We start from the raw sequence: 18,750 nt of genomic DNA, 5'->3' as shown, positions 1-18,750 counted from the left end.
GGCTGTCAGAAAGATCACCAGAATTATCCATTTGAGAGAGGGCTGGAGTGCAGGGCGCTCTTGCTCATTGTTGAAACCGAGCTCACCTCCTGATGCATGTAAAAAAGGCCCTACCCAAGCAATTGCTGTTGTGTAAGTAGTTTATCCTAAGTGACCCATAAAAAGACTCTCAAACAGAAGAGTTTATAACTTTAGTTACAGTAATTGTATGCTTGATGGGACTGGATACAGAATAAATGGACAGGCTGGGCAACTCCTGCAGAGAGGCTGAGTTCTCTCTCTCTCTCCTCTCTCTCTCTCTCCCTCTCCCTTTTAGAACCAAAATCGACAAGCAGTAAATGCAACACATTCCTCTGTAAAGGAGTGCGGTTTTAAGACCCAAATGTCTACTAGGAATAGCTCTAACGAGTGACTTTATCAGGACAAAAAACAGCACCCACCATTTAGGTTTCTGTGAGTAGGCAGAGAAATGGGGTGGCGGGGGGGGGGGAGAGAGAAGGGATGTACAATAGGAGCCATGTAGTTACAGCATCTGAAGGTCAAAATAGAAACAGCAATGAGAGATGCTTCAGAAATAAGGAGTAGGCTGGAGAACACCCAAGAGACAGCAAGAAGACCTTTTATTTATCAACTTCACATCTGCTGTTTTTGTTCAATTAGAGGTCCAAATTAGTATTGATATTTCCTACAGTAAAAAGAAGAAGAAGAAGAAGAAGGGGGGGGGGAAGAGCCACCGCTTTGAATGGAAGAGTGAGCTGAAATAAACGTGTTAACACTCCAAGCGAAAGCGATAGAAGTGACTAAAGATTATCATTTGCAGAGGATGTCCATCTTAAAGATGTCCTTGATGGACTAAAGTGCAGCGGCAGAGGCTCACACTGGTCAAAAGTGTTCAGAGACACCAGCAAGAACTTAGCCTGGCTCCAGATGGAATTTATTGGAGCTCATTTCCTGCTTGTCATTGAAGGGTTTCTGAAGCACTGGAAACTTCTAGAACTAGAGAAAGTTTGGAGAACATGGGCTATGCCCTCAGAGAAATGTCTTTAGTTGAATGTCATGAGAGCTATGTTGCCTTCAGTATTTAGAGGCTGCTCAGCTCCGAATACCAGTTGCTAGAGACCATAAGGAGAAAAGTGAAGTTGTGGGCGTGTCCTGCTTCAGAGCTTCCCATTGGGGCATCTGAGCTGCCACTGTGAGAACAGGATGCTGAGCTACATGGGCCTTCAGTCTGATCCAGCAAGGCTTCTTCTTATGTCTCTGCATACATCTGGAGCAGCCTTAAACTAAGTCAGATCATGGCTCCTACCAGCCAACTATTGCCTGCCATTTGTTTTTATTTCATAAATTTATACTTGATTGCAAAAAAAAAAAAAAGAACCCACAAAGCGGTTTACAGAAAGAAGAAAGCAAAACATTCAGAAGCAACTATTTAAAACATAGAAAAATTGAAATCAGTGATGAACTAAAAATATATTAAACCTTCTACATATTTGGGTGGATTTGTCTAAACAAAAGTGTTTTTAGTAGGCACCATAAAAAAGTACAGTGGTACCTCGGGTTACATATGCTTCAGGTTACATACGCTTCAGGTTACAGACTCCGATAACCCAAAAATATTACCTCAGGTTAAGAACTTTGCTTCAGGATGAGAACAGAAATTGCACCGCGGCGGCGGGAAGACCCATTAGCTAAAGTGGTACCTCAGGTTAAGAACAGTTTCAGGTTAAGAACGGACCTCCGGAACGAATTAAGTACTTAACCCAAGGTACCACTGTACAATGAAAGCACCTTTCATAGAAGCCTGTTTTCCCAGTATTCACACTGAGCCAAATATTTGTATAGAAAAATCATTCTGCGGAGAAATGCTTCTTCTTGGAGTTGGAAGGAACCCAGAGGATCAGCTAGTCCAACCCCTGCAATGCAGGAATATGCAGCTGTCCCTTATGGGGGATTGAACCCTCAACCTTGGTGTTATCAGCACAACACTCTAACCAACTGAGCTACTCTGTCTGCCTGAGGTCAATAGGCAGGGAGTTCCAAAGTGTGTGTGCTGTCGCATTGAAAGATCAAATATCTAACAAATGTGGAATTGGCATTCTGTGGTACCTGTAACAGTGCCAGTTTTGCAGATCAGAGCAACTGAGTAAGATATACAGTGGTACCTCAGGTTAAGAACTTAATTCATTCTGGAGGTCTGTTCTTAACCTGAAACACCACTTTAGCTAATGGGGCCTCCTGCTGCCGCTGCGCCGCTGCTGCACGATTTCTGTTCTCATCCTGAAGCAAAGTTCTTAACCCGAGGTAATATTTTTGGGTTACTGGAGTCTGAAACCTGAAGCGTATGTAACCTGAAGCGTATGTAACCCAAGGTACCACTGTATGGGGTAATAATAATAATAATAATAATAATAATAATAATAATAATAATTTATTATTTACACCCCAGCCACTCTGGGTGGCTTCCAACAGAATATTAAAATACAATAGTCTATTAAACATTAAAAGCTTCCCTTAACAGGGCTGCCTTCAGATGACTTCTAAAAGTCTGTTAGTTGTTTTTCTCTTTGACATCTGGTGGGAGGGCATTCCACAGGGCGGGTGCCACTACCGAGAAGGCCCTCTGCCTTGTTCCCTGTAACTTAGTTTCTCGCAGCGAGGGAACCGCCATAAGGCCCTCAGCACTGGACCTCAGTGTCTGGGCTGAACGATGGGGGTGGAGATGCTCCTTCAGGTATACTGAACCGAGGCCATTTAGGGCTTTAAAAGTCAGCACCAACACTTTGAATTGTGCTTGGAAATGTACTGGGAGCCAGTATAGGTCTTTCAAGACCGGTGTTATGTGGTCTTGGTGGCCGCTCCCAGTCATCAGTCTAGCTGCCGCGTTCTGGATTAGTTGTAGTTTCCGGGTCACCTTCAGGTAAGGTGATCTCACAGGTAAACTGGTCCCCAGTTGACTGTGACTGACAGCAGCTCTTCAGGGTATGAAACAAAGCTCTGCTACTTGACTATTACGCTGGAGAAACTGAGGACTGAACCTGAGACTATTTGGCGTTCAAAGCTTGTACCCTACTATGGAGCTATTTGGGAACAGCTGAAGGTGATTTCCCTGCTTGAGAAAAGACCGAACTACTTGTTAAACACAGTTGCACATGGCTCTATATAATATGTTCTATGGTCCAAATAAGCATTGTCAGAAAAGCATTGATTTAATTGCTGCTGTGAAGACCACACACACACACACACACACACACACACACACCCCAAGAAAACCTTTTGCAGGTGTTTCTCACACAGGGTCACCTTTTCCCTTTCTAAGACAGTTTAGTCAAAGCACTTGCTCCAGAGGTGTATTATTTCTTTAAAATATTTCTGTGCCGTTGTTGTTGTTTTTTTACCCTTTTCCAAAACAGTATCTGAAATGGGTTTACAAAATTCAGCATGAAATCACAATAAAAAGCACATCAAACCATTTGGCGCAACTGCTTCTGCAATCTCCCGCCATGCCCTACATCCCAGTTAAAAAGAAAAGAAAAGAAAATTCCATCATTTCATCCTAAAAGGTGGTTTGGAAACTTCAGAGATCCTGCCTGAAACAGATGGGATTCCATTGCTCAAAGGCTGGTCTTTAAAATCTATCATCATTATTAAAAACGTGGACACGGTTAAACCTTGAATGCTGTGTGCCCAGCTGGATTAATTAATACCCACCAGTCATTGACCTTTCACTGAGAGCGTGGACAATCATTCCCCTCAAGACAGATGATCCTTTCACTCGCCTTCCATAGATGATGCATGGAGGGACCCCCACATGCAAGACCACACACTTTCTCTCTCTCTCTCTCTCTCTCTCTCTCTCTCTCTCTCTCTCTCTCTCTCTCTCTCTCCCTATCTATCTCTCAGAGATCAGACTCCCAGGGTGTGACATGTTTTCTTTCGGATCAACCCATAATTCACTGAATATTCATAAAACTGAAAATCAATAATATTTGTGGTGCAGCCAGCAATTCAAATAAAGGAACCCTTCTGTGGATATGCATTGAAAACTTTTGCTGCCTGGATTGAGACCAAATGGCCTTTGTGCCATTATGGGGTGGGGTGGGGACAATATTATGTAGACATATGAGGAAAGGTCTCTTTTGCCAGCACATCCACTCACCCACCCTGACAATTTTGTTTTGCCAGGTCCCCCAAAAAGAGAAAGAGTACCTGAGTACCCTTTGGCATTCAGCTACAGAGGAAAACAAGTGGGAGCTGCAACAAAATGTTGCAGCGTTGAGTGCTGCTTTTTAGTGTGTCAGCCAGCCCTGCCTTCTTTCAGGGAGCCAGTGTGGTGTAGTGGTTAAGAGTGGTAGTCTTGTAATCTTAGTCTTGGGGAACCGGGTTCACGTCTCCGCTCCTCCATATGCAGCTGCTGGGTGACCTTGGGCTAGTCACACTTCTCTGAAGTCTCTCAGCCCCACTCACCTCACAGAGCGTTTGTTGTGGGGGAGGAAGGGAAAGGAGAATGTTAGCCGCTTTGAGACTCCTTCGGGTAGTGATAAAGCGGGATATCAAATCCAAACGCTTCTTCTTCTTCTTCAGGGCAGCCCATGACACTCCATCTTGAACTAGAGCAGTTTTTACAGCTCTTACCATCAGGAAGTTCATCTTGATGTTTAGTCAGAATCTCTTTTCTAGCAATTTGAATCTATTGGTTTGGGTCCTACCATCTGGAGCTGCAGAAAACAAGCTTTATTCATCTTCCATGTGACAGCCCTTAAGATATTTTCCTCAGTCTTTTCTTCTCCAGGCTAAATGCCCCCAACTCCATCAATCATTCCTCATAAGGCTTGATTTCCAGGCCCTTGATCATCTTGGCTGCCCTCTTCTGCACACATCCCAGCTTGTCAATATCCTTCTTAAATTGTGGTGCCCAGAACTGAACACAGGACTCCAGGTAGGGGGTGACGAAGGCAGAATAGAGCAGTTCCTACTACTTCCTTTGATCTGAACACAGTCTTTCTTGGAAACCAGCGCAGGTGAAATTAATCAGGAGTGATATGATCAGTTTCTGAATGTTTTTGGGAGGCAGCATTCTCACATGGAGCATGTTGCCATCTGGATGCGACCAGGGCATGGGGGACAGTGGCCAGATCCAGGAAAGCACATAACTAGCAGAAGGAGGCAACCTTCTGAATTCTGGTGTGAAACGTGGTGTAACTAAAAACCTGCAGTTCCTAGACACTTTTCTCAGCCAACCATATACAACTAGCACAGTCTGAAAATTATATGTATTTGAGGCCTGTTTCAGTATGCAAGAGTACCCCTCATAGAAGAGACCAGCCTTCTGCAAACTTGACCCCTTACAGATGCTTTGGACCCACCTCACTGTACACCAATTACACAAAATTCTACAATTTACCACAGATTATATAGTGGGGGACTTGTGTGAGGGAAAACTTAATGATTTAGAGTCTCTGGCAGGAGCTGGTCAAACAACAAGAAAAGCTTTATTAAACAAAAGGAAGTTTATGAAACAAAGTGGGTCAGGAAATGTGTTCTTTCAGGTAGAAGTTAACTTATTCGCTTTAACTGACTATAAGATGTCTCAGGCTTATGCACAATACTATAGGCACAACTCTTCGTAAACTTCGGTTACTAAAAATCAGTTGTTACACATCAGGTGGTAGATGTTCAGGTTTCTAGAATAGAGGGTAAAATGCTCAGCTCAGTTTCTGTTACTTAGATATTACAGTTGAATGCTTTCAGCACCATACAGTTTCTTTCACAGCTTAATATTTTGGTTCATAAGCGAGGGGCACTTCTCCTCAGTTACCCACTCTCTTAACCATCCCACACCTGAGGTCTTCTAAATGGTACAACAGACCCAGGGGGTCACCTCACCCCTTGTCACTGGGCTGGGGGTCTTCTGTACCTAGAAGAACTCTCCCCTTCTGGCTATACTGAGACCCAGGCAGCCTGAATTCCCACAGGATCTATCTCTCCTGGCTCGGACTCAGCCCTCAACCAGAACACTCCTGTCTGTATACCCTTCCCAGACCCTCAACACGGTCTCCCTATTCAAGCTGTCCTCTCGCTATGGATAGTCTCCTCAGTGCGGATGTTTAACTTAACTCAGAACCAGTTCTCCCTATCTCATTCCCTATCTCCCAACCTGAGCCCTGTCTCAAAACCAAACCCTGTCTCTCATCTTAAACCCAGCCCTATCTAACTCTCTCCCTCAGAAAATGCTCCTTTTATTCCCCCCCCCCACAAAGTGCTGTTCCTCCCCCCTCTGTGGCTAGCTGACTCTGGAGCCAATCAGCAAGAGGCTCCAACACTCTGGCAAAGTTTAAGAGGAACTGCATCACCAGACTCTAGTCTGGCTCTGCTGTCCATCACAGACACCATCCAACCATCTTAGGGACTCCACTCCAGATTTGTGGAGACACCCCTAGACTTACCAGCCTCCTCAGCTGGAGGCAGCAATTCTTCTGAAGACCAGTTGGTGGAAAGCATGTGGGAAGGGAGTGCTCTTGTACTCAAATCCTGCTTGCTGGTTTCCCACAGGCATCTGTTTGGCCACTGTGAGAACAGGATGCTGGACTAGATGGGCTATTGACCTAACCCAGCAGTCTCTTCCTATTTCCTTATGTTCATATATTCTTACCTACAGATGCTGAGGATTGAACCTGGGACCTTCTGCATGCAAAGCAGGTGCTCTGTTACTTAGCCACAGCCCTGCCAAATTAAAAGCCATTTTATTGGCATTGACATTCAACACATTTTAATCTCTTCTGATGCTGTCGTGCAAAGCTCACCTTCCACAGAGGATCTGAAATTCTTCTGATCCCGCCAGCTGTGCCTCAGCACCCTTCCAAGGTGCTGTTTCAGAACTCAGCATCAGTCCCTGGAATGAAAAGCAAGGTTACATACAAGTAATTGAAGACAAAAACGCAGATCAATTAAAGCTGAGAAAATTCAATGTCTATTAATTTTTAATGTGCGTTGAGTGGATCTGCTGTCATCCCTTGCCTATGGAATTTCAGTTGACGCTACTTGGTGTATTCCTTGATTCTCTGTTTATATAGCATGCAAACGAAGGGGAAGAAGAAAATAAGGTGGTCCTCAGACACTTTCGAAGGAGCGGCTAATTGTACGTTTCCCATCAAACACGCTGCACTCGTCTTCCATCACTGTCCCAAGTCCATCTTTTATTTATAACATGACGAGATTTTTAAGGCTTTTTAAAATTTTGATGACTTCAATGGAGAATGACGACAGGATGGAGCTACAGTTAGAAAATGCCTCCGAAGTCCAAGGAGAACAAAAAAGAAGATAAGGAAACATGTTTTGGTTTTGTCAGAGACCAGAATATCCATGTTGCTTAATAGAACATTGAATGTATCAGGAAGTCAATTTCACATATTCCCAGAAGCCATGAAATATAGACAAACATGACAGCTAAGGGTGAGTTTTTTTATCATCAGAGTAGCACATCTGTTTCTTCCCCTTCAGTGCAATCCTACTCAAAGTCCCTTTGAGTTCAATGGCTTGCTCCCATGTCATATGATTACAGCCCTTATTTGTATTCTGTGCGGATCTTTGATTGATAGTGGTGAAATCTACAAAAGAACATAAGCAGAGACCTGCTGGATCTGACCAAAGGCCCATCTAGTCCAGCATGCTGTTCTCACAGTGGTCAAGCAGATGCCTATGGAAAGCCCAGAAGTTTCCCACAATGTCACTGTTTAGAATGGTTCTCTTTTCTAGGAAGGTTCTGTTCCAATGGTGTCTTGCTCATCACCTTGGAAATCCATGTATAAAAATTGTGTCGCTATCCTGCCCTAATGCACCTGATGACTTGCACTACCTTCAGAGGAAGAGTTGTGTGAAGAATTTCTTTAACCTCTTAATCATTAAGATTTGCTCCAGAGGAAATTCTCTAAGGACTTCCGTATTCAGATGGATGTCAACCAGAAGGAGGGGCTTTTCAGTGGTGGGCACTCTGGTTATGAAATACACACACACACCAAAAAAAGAGAGAGATTCTGAAGGTGGGAACACAAATGTCATTTTAAAATCTGGCTAAGATATATTTATTTTCCAGGACTCATAGTTATTGCACTGTGCTTATGCTGTTTTATTTGATTTCATTTGATTCTTGGCTGTTTTACTAAGCCTGCCATCTCATCTGATTTCTCTGCTGTTTTACAGTAGCTTTGATTGCATACAATTTTAATGCTTGAGTTGGCTTTTAAAATTTGTAACCCACTTCGAAGGGGTTTTAACATTGGAAGATAACACAAATGCTTAGCAAAAAAAACCATGAGTGCACACGAGTTTGTTTTTTTAAAAAAAGTTTTTGCATTAAAGTGGGTTATGCTTTCTTCAGACACTAGATATCACTATTGGTCATGTCCCACTGAATTCAGGAAGCAAAGACTACACTTTGTTATGCCGCGTTCTGACTTTAGGTGTCACTATTAGCTTTTCTAAAAAAGGTAAATGACTAGTCTATCGCCACACCAATACAGGAGTATTGGAGTGGCTTCTCGTGTTACATGAAAAGGTTCAGAATAGAGCAACCAAAATGAACAAGGAAATGGAACAACTCCCCTATTAGGAAAGGTTATAGCATTTGGGGGTTTTTAGTTTAGGGGGGGAAAGGCAGGTAGGAGGAGATATTATGGAAATACATAAAATTATGTGTGATGCAGTGAACATGGATAGGGAAATGTTTTCCTCCTCATAATTCTAAAATTTCTTGAATTCTAGAATTCCAGTTCATTCAGCGAAGGTGGATGCTGGAAGGTTCACAACAGTCAATAAAGTCCTTCTGAATTCACCCTCACGAGATGGCCTCTAATTTGGATGGTTTTAAAAGAGGATTAGACAAATTCATGTAGGAAGAGAAGGCTATCAGTGACTAGTACCTACGATGGCCATGTTCAGCCTCCATTGTTAAAGGTGGTATGCCACTGAATACCAGTTGCTGGAAATCACAAGTGGGGAGATTGCTCTTGTTCTCATTTCCTGCTTGTGGGTTTCCCATTAGGGCATCTGGGTGGCCACTGAAAAAGCAGGATGCTAAACTAGATAAGTCATTGGCCTGATGCAGCAGGCTCTTCTTATGTTCTTATGAATTCCACACGAATTTGAAGCCCAAGCATATCTCCAGAAGAGTGCTGTACAAATGGTAGTTTAACACATTCTAAGAACCATCAAAAACGCATTCACGTGTTCATGTTTTGCTGCTTAATGCGATGGGTTAAGGGGCTGTTCAGTATTGATGTCATATTTGAAAGTGGGCGGGGTGGGGGGGAACCAGGAGACAAATCCACTCTGCACAGCTGTAAACTCTTTTCTCAAACCCCTCCTCTCCCTACCTCCACAACACATCTCTGTATTATCATTAGCTTTTTGAAATCTGCAGAAGCTAGCTATATTTTGATTAACTACCTTTCCTGTTTTATCAACTGCTTTTAGTTCCTTGGCTTCCTTCCAAACTCATTTGGGTGGCCACATGGACCAAGCAATCTTGGCATCAAGGAGCATTTGCCTTTACAAATCCAAATCCTACTATTTCTTTAATTGTCATCTTCCAATCCAAACAATCAGCCAGTCCTACAGTAGACAACACAACACTTCACATGGTTGTTGAGGTTCATTGCATTTCCATGGTGAAGTTCTCTGATAGTTTTCTGATGTGAACATCAACATTTCTCTCCAGGCCATTTTCCCATTGTATGGATGCGTATCAGCAAGACAATATTCACCGCATCATACTCTGAAAAACAAATTTGATCCAGTACAAACCACCAAAACCATGGTCTACACCAGCACCAGACATTTTTTAAAGCACTCTTGGACCTCTTGTTTTTGACAGGGATGGCCAACTGTCCATCACCTGATGTCACTGTGATTTCTTTTTTTGTGGGACACTTTGCAAGGGGTTCCCCAAGATCTGAAAAGCAGCTTCTACTCATAAGACCATTAGATGGGCCACTGGATCAGGCCTATGGCTTATCTAGTCCAGCATCCTGTTCTCACAGTGGCCAACCACTGCCTTAATAGGAAGCCAGTATTCAAGCACAAGAGCTCCTGTGGTTCCCAACATCTGGTATTCAGCAACATTGCTGCCTCCATCTAGAGAGGGCAGTGTAGAACCATCATGGTAGTGGCCATCCAGAGACCATGAATTTATCTTTTAAAGCCATTCCAAATTGGTGTCTATCACTCCTATAGGAGTGAGTTCCACAGTTTAACTATGTGCCGCATGTCGAAACCTGAATCTTCCAACATTCAGTTTCATTGAATATCCACGAGTTCTACTGTTATGAAAGAAGAACAACTTTTCTCTGTCCACTCTCTTGATGCCAGGCTTAATTTTATAAACTTCTATCGTGTCACCTCTTACTTGTCTTTTCTACAAACTGAAACTACTCCACTCTTAACCCATTTCTTAGTTCATCCACCATTATTAGCTAGCAATACTGTTTCAGTACGAACTGGGTTGAAATTTTCCAGGAAAAGAAATAAGATGCACATAAAGAAAGCCCTCCTGGATCAGGCCAGTGGCCTGCCCCAGTCCAGCCTCTTGTTCTCACAGTGGCCAGCTAGATGCCTATGATGAAAAGCTGCAAGGAGGACCTTCCTGTGACTTGCAACAACAGGCATTGAGAAGCATTTCTGCCACTTACAATGGAGGCAGGCCATAGACATCATGGCATATAGCTATTGATAGCCTTCTCCTCCATGAATTTGTCTAATCCTCATTTAAAGGCATCTGTGAAACAATCACCTTGCCAACAAAGGTCCGTATAGTTAAAGCTATGGTTTTCCCAGTAGTGATGTATGGAAGTGAGAGCTGGACCATAAAGAAGGCTGATCGCTGAAGAATTGATGCTTTTGAATTATGGTGCTGGAGGAGACTCTTGAGAGTCCCATGGACTGCAAGAAGATCAAACGTATCCATTCTTAAGGAAATCAGCCCTGAGTGCTCACTTGAAGGACAGATTCTGAAGCTGAGACTCCAATACTTTGGCCACCTCATGAGAAGAGAAGACTCCCTGGAAAAGACCCTGATGTTGGAAAAGATGGAGGGCACAAGGAGAAGGGGACGACAGAGGACGAGATGGTTGGATAGTGTTCTCGAAGCTACCAGCATGAGTTTGACCAAACTGTGGGAGGCAGTGGAAGACAGTGGAAGACAGGAGTGCCTGGTGTGCTCTGGTCCATGGGGTCACGAAGAGTCGGACTAAACGACTAAACGACTAAACAACAACAATGTGAAACAATCCCCCCCAAAACACTTACACCACCTTGTAAGAATATTGCCCTCTCTCTGCCACCTCCAAATCAAGGAGGCAAATTCAAAGAGACCGTTTTAGTTTGGGGAAATGATCTCCGAAAGCAACCCTAAATATTAGTTAGCTAATCGGGCTATTTGATAGAGTGCTTAAAAGCCGAGGATGTTTGAAGGCCCAACGTAATATAATTTCTGCCAGTGATGTTCAGTTATAGCGGTGTCAACATTCATCAAGCTCGCTCACTCTGGTAACTTCATTATAGCAGCCACTCTGCTCTTTAACCTGTTTCCCCCACTCCTTTGCAAGAGGAAAACCTCTCTGAGCGCCTTAAGCGTATTTGGAGATCTCTTGCATAATGAACATCCCCTTCTGCAGCTGAGGGCACAGGTGTCAGCTCCTTGTCAGCCTCCAGGGCCAAAAACGGGAGTCCCTGAAATGTTGAATGAGACACCCTGCCACTACATTTTCCTGGTAGATGCTAAACTGTGAAACAGATTGTTCAAACCTTATGATACCCCCACCGCACCCCTCTGCATTCATAAGGCTCATTACGGCCTCTAATTGCATTGCCTACTTATTGTTTCCTCCGCTGCGCCATCGCCTTCACAGCATCATTCCAAATTGATGCCGTCCAGGCCAAAGCATTTTTAATAAATAAATAAATGCCCAAGTGCAATTTAGGCCAGCGTATCCCATGATGGGGGAGCTTTACCCCCCCTCCTTCTTTTTGCCACCACCAGGACAGAAACTCATTACGAAGTTAAATGAACTTGTTCCAAATTTCTGCATCCTCCTTCAGTTTCTCCCATCAATCTTTTTAAAGTGGCTTTTTGGCAGTCAAAGTGGCCATCTCTGTTCTGCAACAAAAGGACTTCCAGCTGAAGCGGTGACCTGACTCTCAGAAATGATGGCGTCTTTGTTAACGGCTGCAGCCACTCTTCCATTTGTTTCGTAGACAACTGTACAGCCCTACTTGATGAATGAGGAACTCCTCCCCACTCTGAATTCTCTTATGACCAAGAAGCTTAAGGCTTGTCCCATTGGTCTCCTGTTCCTGAGAAGAAGTACATAGAAGTGCCTGGAAGACAATCTTCCCATCCCACCAAATGGCAGTCAATTTAGCAAATTCACTCACACAATGTTCCCTTGATGTATTGCAATTGGGTGTATTCAAATGACCAGAAAGGAGATTGGACCAGAGTTTGAATGGCCGTCAGTCATGGATTCTTTAGCTGGATTCCTGCATTGCAAGAGACTGAACTAGATTACCTTTGGGGTCCATTTCAGCCCTACAATTCTATGATTCTATATTCCTGCATGTTCTGTTATCAGTTATTTATATTGGACAATGTGATGATGTATCCATTCCAAACTTAAACCTGTTTCTCTTTAAGTTTCTCTTAGATTTGTTCCCAATAGAGGCAGCACACTATTCATGATAAAACTGAAAACAACCACTGCAGAGCAAAAGTAGATTCCATGGAGAACACTGAACAGTCACTTTAGTCTGAAGCAAATGTTCTGTATTGCTGCTGTGTTATTGACAAAAGTCATATTCCAGCCCACTAGTAACATTCAAAGAGCCATGTGGCTATTTTAATGCCACATTTTCAGTTATTACTATAAAAATTAGGTAGAAAATTACAGTGCTAATATTCATTTTGAACAAAATAGTTGTGGGAATTTGCATTATTATGATAGCATGGTGACTTATTCACCAAGGAAAGCTTTGCCTTTCTTCATAAAACTTTCCCATTTTTCAGATTTTCTTCCCTCAAACTTTCCTCTAAAAGTAACCCATGCAACAAGCTAAAAAAAAAAACTCCAGTCCATTCAAATAGAGATTCAACTGCTCTGGATGCTGTGAGATGTCTAGTCCAGCCTCTGCTCAAAAATCTCAAATGAACGAGAGCCCACCACCTTACAAGGGAGTCCATTCCACTGTCAAACAGCTTTTACCCTCAGAAAGTTCTTCCTAATATACATTCAGAATATTCTTTCTCGCCATTTCTTTCTGATGGTTTGGGTCCTTTCCTCCTTAGCAGAAGAAAACAAGCTTGCTACCTCTTCCAGTGACAGCTATTTAGATATTTGGAGATATCGTGTTTCTTATTGTGTTTTGACTGCATATATCAGGGATGTTCAGCAGGTTGATCGTGATCTACCAGTCAATCTCAGGGTGCCCCTGGTTGATCCTGGTTGATCGCTCAACAACTTCCTCCCCAAGACAACTTTGGTCAATCCAATGGTTAGATCACTTCCAGTTTTTTAATAGTGGGAGTAGACCGCGGCCTCTTGGGAGTTGGACATGCCTGCCATAGATTGCTTTGAAGACCCAACTCTATAATGAGGAAGGAGCTTAGCTCAGCGGTAGAGCTTTGCATGCCAATGACCCCAAGTTCAATCAACAGGAGCATCTCCAGGTAAGGCTAGAAGAGGACCTTTCCTGAAACCCTGGAGAGCTGCTGGTGGTCAGTGTAGACAATACTGAGCTAGATGGATCACTAGCCTTACTCAGTGCAAGGCAGCTTCTGTGATTCTAAGCTCATCCACTAACACACAGGTTCCCCTTGGCAGTGATATCGGTGTTGTGGAGCTGCTTCCTAGGAAAAGTGTGTCGAGTCTGCTCTGTTTCAATCTTCAGAAAAATAGTAAAGACTCATTATATTTATCCCAGCAAGCATTTGGGGGATTGTGATGGATTTTTAATTGCTACATTTTTATGTTGTTTATGGTGTCTATGCTGCTTTTAAAAGTTTGTCTTTATTGTTTTGCTTTAGGATGATGGATTTTTAATGGTTTTTATTTATTGTGGGCTCCTGCTTTTATGCGATGTTGCAAGCCACCCCGAGGGTTCTCATGACAGGCAAGGTAGCAGTCTAAAGTGAAATAAAATCAAAACATCTATCCTGTGGAAAAAAACAAACACTTTTTGTTTCGGAGATCTGAAATGGCGGGGCACACTCTGTTACTCTTCCCGCGTCTGGGCTCTGAGTTACCGGATTGCAGAGCGAAATAACATTATCACTTTAGCAAGGGGGAAAGTCCCATCGAGTTGCTCCTTTGTTTTCCTTCATAAATGAGTTGCAATAGTTAATGAGCGGGACTAATTAGGACTGCAGCAACCACAGCATGTAACAAAGACTCCTGCCTCACTAGCAGCACTACAGACTGTTGACTGTTGAACCATTTTGGAGAAGATCCATTATTTTCATTAATGGCTCTCATTCTTATTTTAGTGTGTGTGTGTGTGTGTGTGTGTGTGTGTGTGTGCACGTGTGTTTTACTATCAGATTAAAATCACATTTTTATTGTTTTTCCTAATGCAATCTGGTGTAATAAGTACAGAATGAATGGAATAGTTATTGTTTTAATTATTTTTTCATTTTGTTCTTTATCTTGCATCTTCCTGCCCTTATTTATTACTTTTATGTCTCCTGATCCTCATGTAACTTGCTGATATATCTGTAAGCATTTAAGTGTATGTGTAAGTTTTCCTGCACGCGCAGGCATATTTGGGGGGCACACACACACTCAAGGGTGTCCATAAAAACACATCATGCATTGTTGCTTCTGCCGGCATTAGAAAATAAACTTAAAAGGAAAAACATAATAATTATCCTAATTAAAATCGCCTCCGCCACTGCAAAAGGCAAAGTTCTGGGTTCCCTGAGGTGGTGCTTCACTGGAATGGAAACTTAGCCTGTTTACTAATATGCAGGGGTGCCAAGTTGAATAAACTATTGTGGGGGCCCAGGTAAGCCCCGCCCTGCATAATTGATCACATGACACAGTGCACGCACACCATTTGAATAGGAAAGCCCATCAACCTTGTGGGGGCCCAGCCCCCCTCAAATATTTTATTGTGGGGCCTGAAGCCCCCACAACCCCTAGGAATTGCCTCTTATGCTAATATGGGTCACACAGTTCTGCACATACTTCTTAATTATTCATTGATCTGTTTTCACCTTGCTGTACTTCATATTGTTCCTGAAATGCATAATGAAGGGTGCAGCCCTAGGGTCCCTTATGGCCATGGGATATTCCAGACTTTCATTTCCACAGGTAGAGAGAGAGAGAGGACCATTGGACTCCCCTGTAGAAGCCTCCTTGTTGCATCTGTAGAAGTCACCTGTCTCCCACCATCAATGCAGAAGAGCATATCAGAAGCTCATCAAAGTAGTCTATTCTCCTGACATTCCCTATGCAAGGGAATAGAGCCTGTGAATTTGTTTTTTGTCTGACTACACCACCACCCCTTTTCCATCCAGGCACCACATTCATCTTTCAAACATACACACACAATGCAGGATTGCTCTGAAATTCACGCAATTCATGATTATAAGATGTGATGGTGGTGGTAAATAGCTTAAATGACTAAGAGTGGTTTAACAAGCAATCCCTTTTCCCAGGGAATTCTGGGACTGTAGCTCTGTGATGGGCAATAGAAGTCTCATAACCACTCTCGGCACTCTGAACAAGCTATAGTTCCCAGGACTTCTTTTGCGGGGGGGGGGGCAGGACTGTTTAAAGTGGTATCAGTAATTGTTCCTGCCTCCTTTCAGAAGTTGCCCAGAAATTGTGTTACTCAGGCAGACCTTCAAAGTGCGAATTTTCTTTTGACTGACAGTATATACGTATGATTTTTTCCTGATACTTTTTTCTGCGGTTTTTTTCTTTGTTTGCTTTGTTTTGTTTTGTTATTGTAGCTTTTGTATCGGGTACACATTTTGCTGTTTGTGTTTGGTTTGTTTTTTACCAATGTGCTATTTAGAAATGTTTACAGAAAAAAGTCAGGGTTACGGTCTCGTTGACAGGTGCAAACCAGACATGTTGCCTTTTAGCAATCTCATTCTGGGGTACTAGATCACCTGTAGAAACCTCAGCACGAATCGGATTTGCAATGATACTGGTAATTTTCCAGATGTTTCCGTCGCTGGTTGCTAAAGCAAAGTCTGGCTCACAGTGAGGTCCTGTGGACAGGACGTGGTAACTGGCTTGAAGAGGGTTCAGTTGTAATTCCCAGTGGAAAACAGCAAGGAACAAAGAAGATCACTTGTAGCAACTGAAGATCAAGTCAGCACATTTAAAAGTTTAAGAGGAGACAATGTCACAAAGACCCAGGCCCTCTGCAAAATCTTTAAGCATTGACTTCAGCAAAGTAACAGCAAGAAATGCTCGCAGAGATACAAAATCTAAGAAAAATAATGCTGGCATCTAATTACCCCAGTGCAGTTTGCTGCTTTTATCTGTAATTGGACTGTATAGTCTTTCATTCTAATTTACTTTACATCTAAACTGTGATAATCAAGACAAGCAGAACAGAATGGCCTGTAACTGACTATACCACTGACACCCGTTAATGCCTAATTATAACAACTAAATTAAAGATGTGACTGTAAAGAAGTTGAGTACCAGTCTGAAGCATTTAATTCGGTGGAAAGAAGTAGAGATTTTAAATCCTATGTACGAAAATCAATATTATGGCTCATTATATTGGTATTGCTAAACAGATTAATGAAATTAAGTATTTTGCTTTTTTAAAAAAAATGTTTTATTGCGATGTAAAGATTGTTGCTACTGATGTTTTAACAAAAGGCCTAGATAAAGAAGAAAACCCACATCCTGAACCAATTTACAGAGCAATCTAATTAAGATAGTGTTCAGAAGACTCTCTTGTGATACCCACATGTCATTTCAGGATACGGGTTATAAGTGTCATTCGTAGTATTGTTATCTTGCAGAGGCTTTCACTTAAAAGGGCTCATTTCCAGGGCTTTGAAAATCATATGTAATGTTGTATAGAGGGCAAGGATTGTATCTGTAGGATAGATTGTTGTGTCACCCAGAGCCACAGAGGCATCCAGGTTGAGGTTAATGTAAGGGAAACACCCAACCAAGTGAATCAGAAGATGAACAGGGACTAAGAGGGAACGTAAACTGGTGGTGAAGGAAGAATTTAAGCTAGAAAACCGAACAATTGTCGGAACAAGGAGAGAAATGTTGGCCTATAATGAACCACAGGACTCTTATTCTTAGGGCAGATGAAAATAGGAAAAATCTTGCACAAAGTGTCATCCACTTCAATAGGGATGGGGAAGCTTTAGCCCTCGGGATGTTCTGGAGGGATAGATTTCAGCTTATTCAGTCAGCTGATATGGGCAAAGTGCTGGCCAACCACACTCCCTCTTGATTCTTGTCCCTCTTGTCTTATTAAATCTAGCAGGGTGGGTAGGGTTGGCTGGTTGGCTGGCTCCAGGATGTGGTTGATGCTCCATCGCATGACTGGGTGGTCCCTATTGCATTGCAAGAGATGGTTGTGTGGCCCACATTAAAATGCTGGTGAATTTTCATGAAGACTTCTAAAGAGAAACAAAAACAAAAACAAGCAAAACACCCCAAACTGATGTGGAAATATGGAGAGGTAAATTTAAGACTGGAAAAATGAGAAACTGAGAGGTCAGAATTGACCCATCCCAAATTTTAAGTGCAGTCAAGGATGCTGCCTCATCACCAGAAGTTGAAATAAGAGTCAGTTGCCAGTTGAGCCAGATTTTTCACATGGAATGTAAAGCACCAATTCACCCTTTCCCTCAGGGAGCAAAATGTCTCAAGACAGTCTTGCAAAAGCACTTGAAGAGGGTGCAGAGTCAGGGTGCATGTGGAAGAGCAGGGAAGCGAACCCAGTCCACCAGATTACGAGTCCACCGCTCTTAACCACTACACCACACTGGCTCTCAATAACTGGGAGCTTTAGTTTGTGAAGGGGACTGAGAGTTGTTAGGAGACTCCACTGGCACCAACTCTATAGGGCCGAGGTGTCTTTGGCCCCCTCAATATCTGTGGGGAGGGGGCAGAGGAGGCTGCGCATGGAGCTCAGCTCAGCTTCAGTGTTTGGCTCCTCTTGAGTAAGTGTGAGGAGCCATCAGCCATTGAAGCCATGCCACACTGGGCTCCGTGCTTGACCTTCTCCCGGCGATGCAGCCACAATATACTTTGTCACTATAGACAATGTCAATCTTCCTCAAAAGGTATAATAATTCAAAAAGTCTAACCATCTACAAAGAGTTAATTTTGCAGCTGAACAGGTGAGTCTCCTTAAAAAAAGTACAGATACCCATTGATCCATATGATTCAAATAAAGTCATAAAATATGAATATTGTCCAATAAATAGTACTGAAGAGGAAGCAGACAACACTTCAGAAGCAGAAAGTATTCTGAGTACTAAAATGTTGGACATGCATATTCACAAGGAAAGTTAGATGACTCAAACTGTGAGCTAATGACTTTTAATACACCATTTGGACATTATAAATTTAAGTGAATGCCGTTTGGCATTACTTCCACTTCTGTGGTATTTCAAAAAGTCATTGCGGAGATCACAGGATTACAAGGTGTGGAAACTATAACGCTTGATTATTTAATTTGAAAGAGGGGCCTCAGTGAATGCAACAGAAG

General features: G+C 42.7%; 1 long non-coding RNA gene across 1 annotated transcript; it reads right to left on the bottom strand.

The window, feature by feature from the left end:
- Positions 1-5,482: 5,482 nt before the first annotated feature.
- On the bottom strand, positions 5,483-12,616 carry LOC310768271. Its single transcript, XR_014551247.1, has 4 exons — positions 12,427-12,616; positions 6,801-6,889; positions 6,650-6,720; positions 5,483-5,681 (listed from the first exon to the last, which is right to left on the bottom strand). It is a non-coding gene; the product is annotated as an uncharacterized lncRNA (long non-coding RNA).
- Between the last annotated feature and the right edge of the window lie 6,134 nt (positions 12,617-18,750).

The sequence above is a fragment of the Podarcis filfolensis genome (assembly GCF_964270895.1).
Source record: "Podarcis filfolensis genome assembly, chromosome: 8".
NCBI classification, from domain to species: domain Eukaryota; kingdom Metazoa; phylum Chordata; class Lepidosauria; order Squamata; family Lacertidae; genus Podarcis; species Podarcis filfolensis.
The sequence above is the reverse complement of the archived record's forward strand: the minus strand, read 5'-3'. Positions and strand labels throughout refer to the sequence as shown.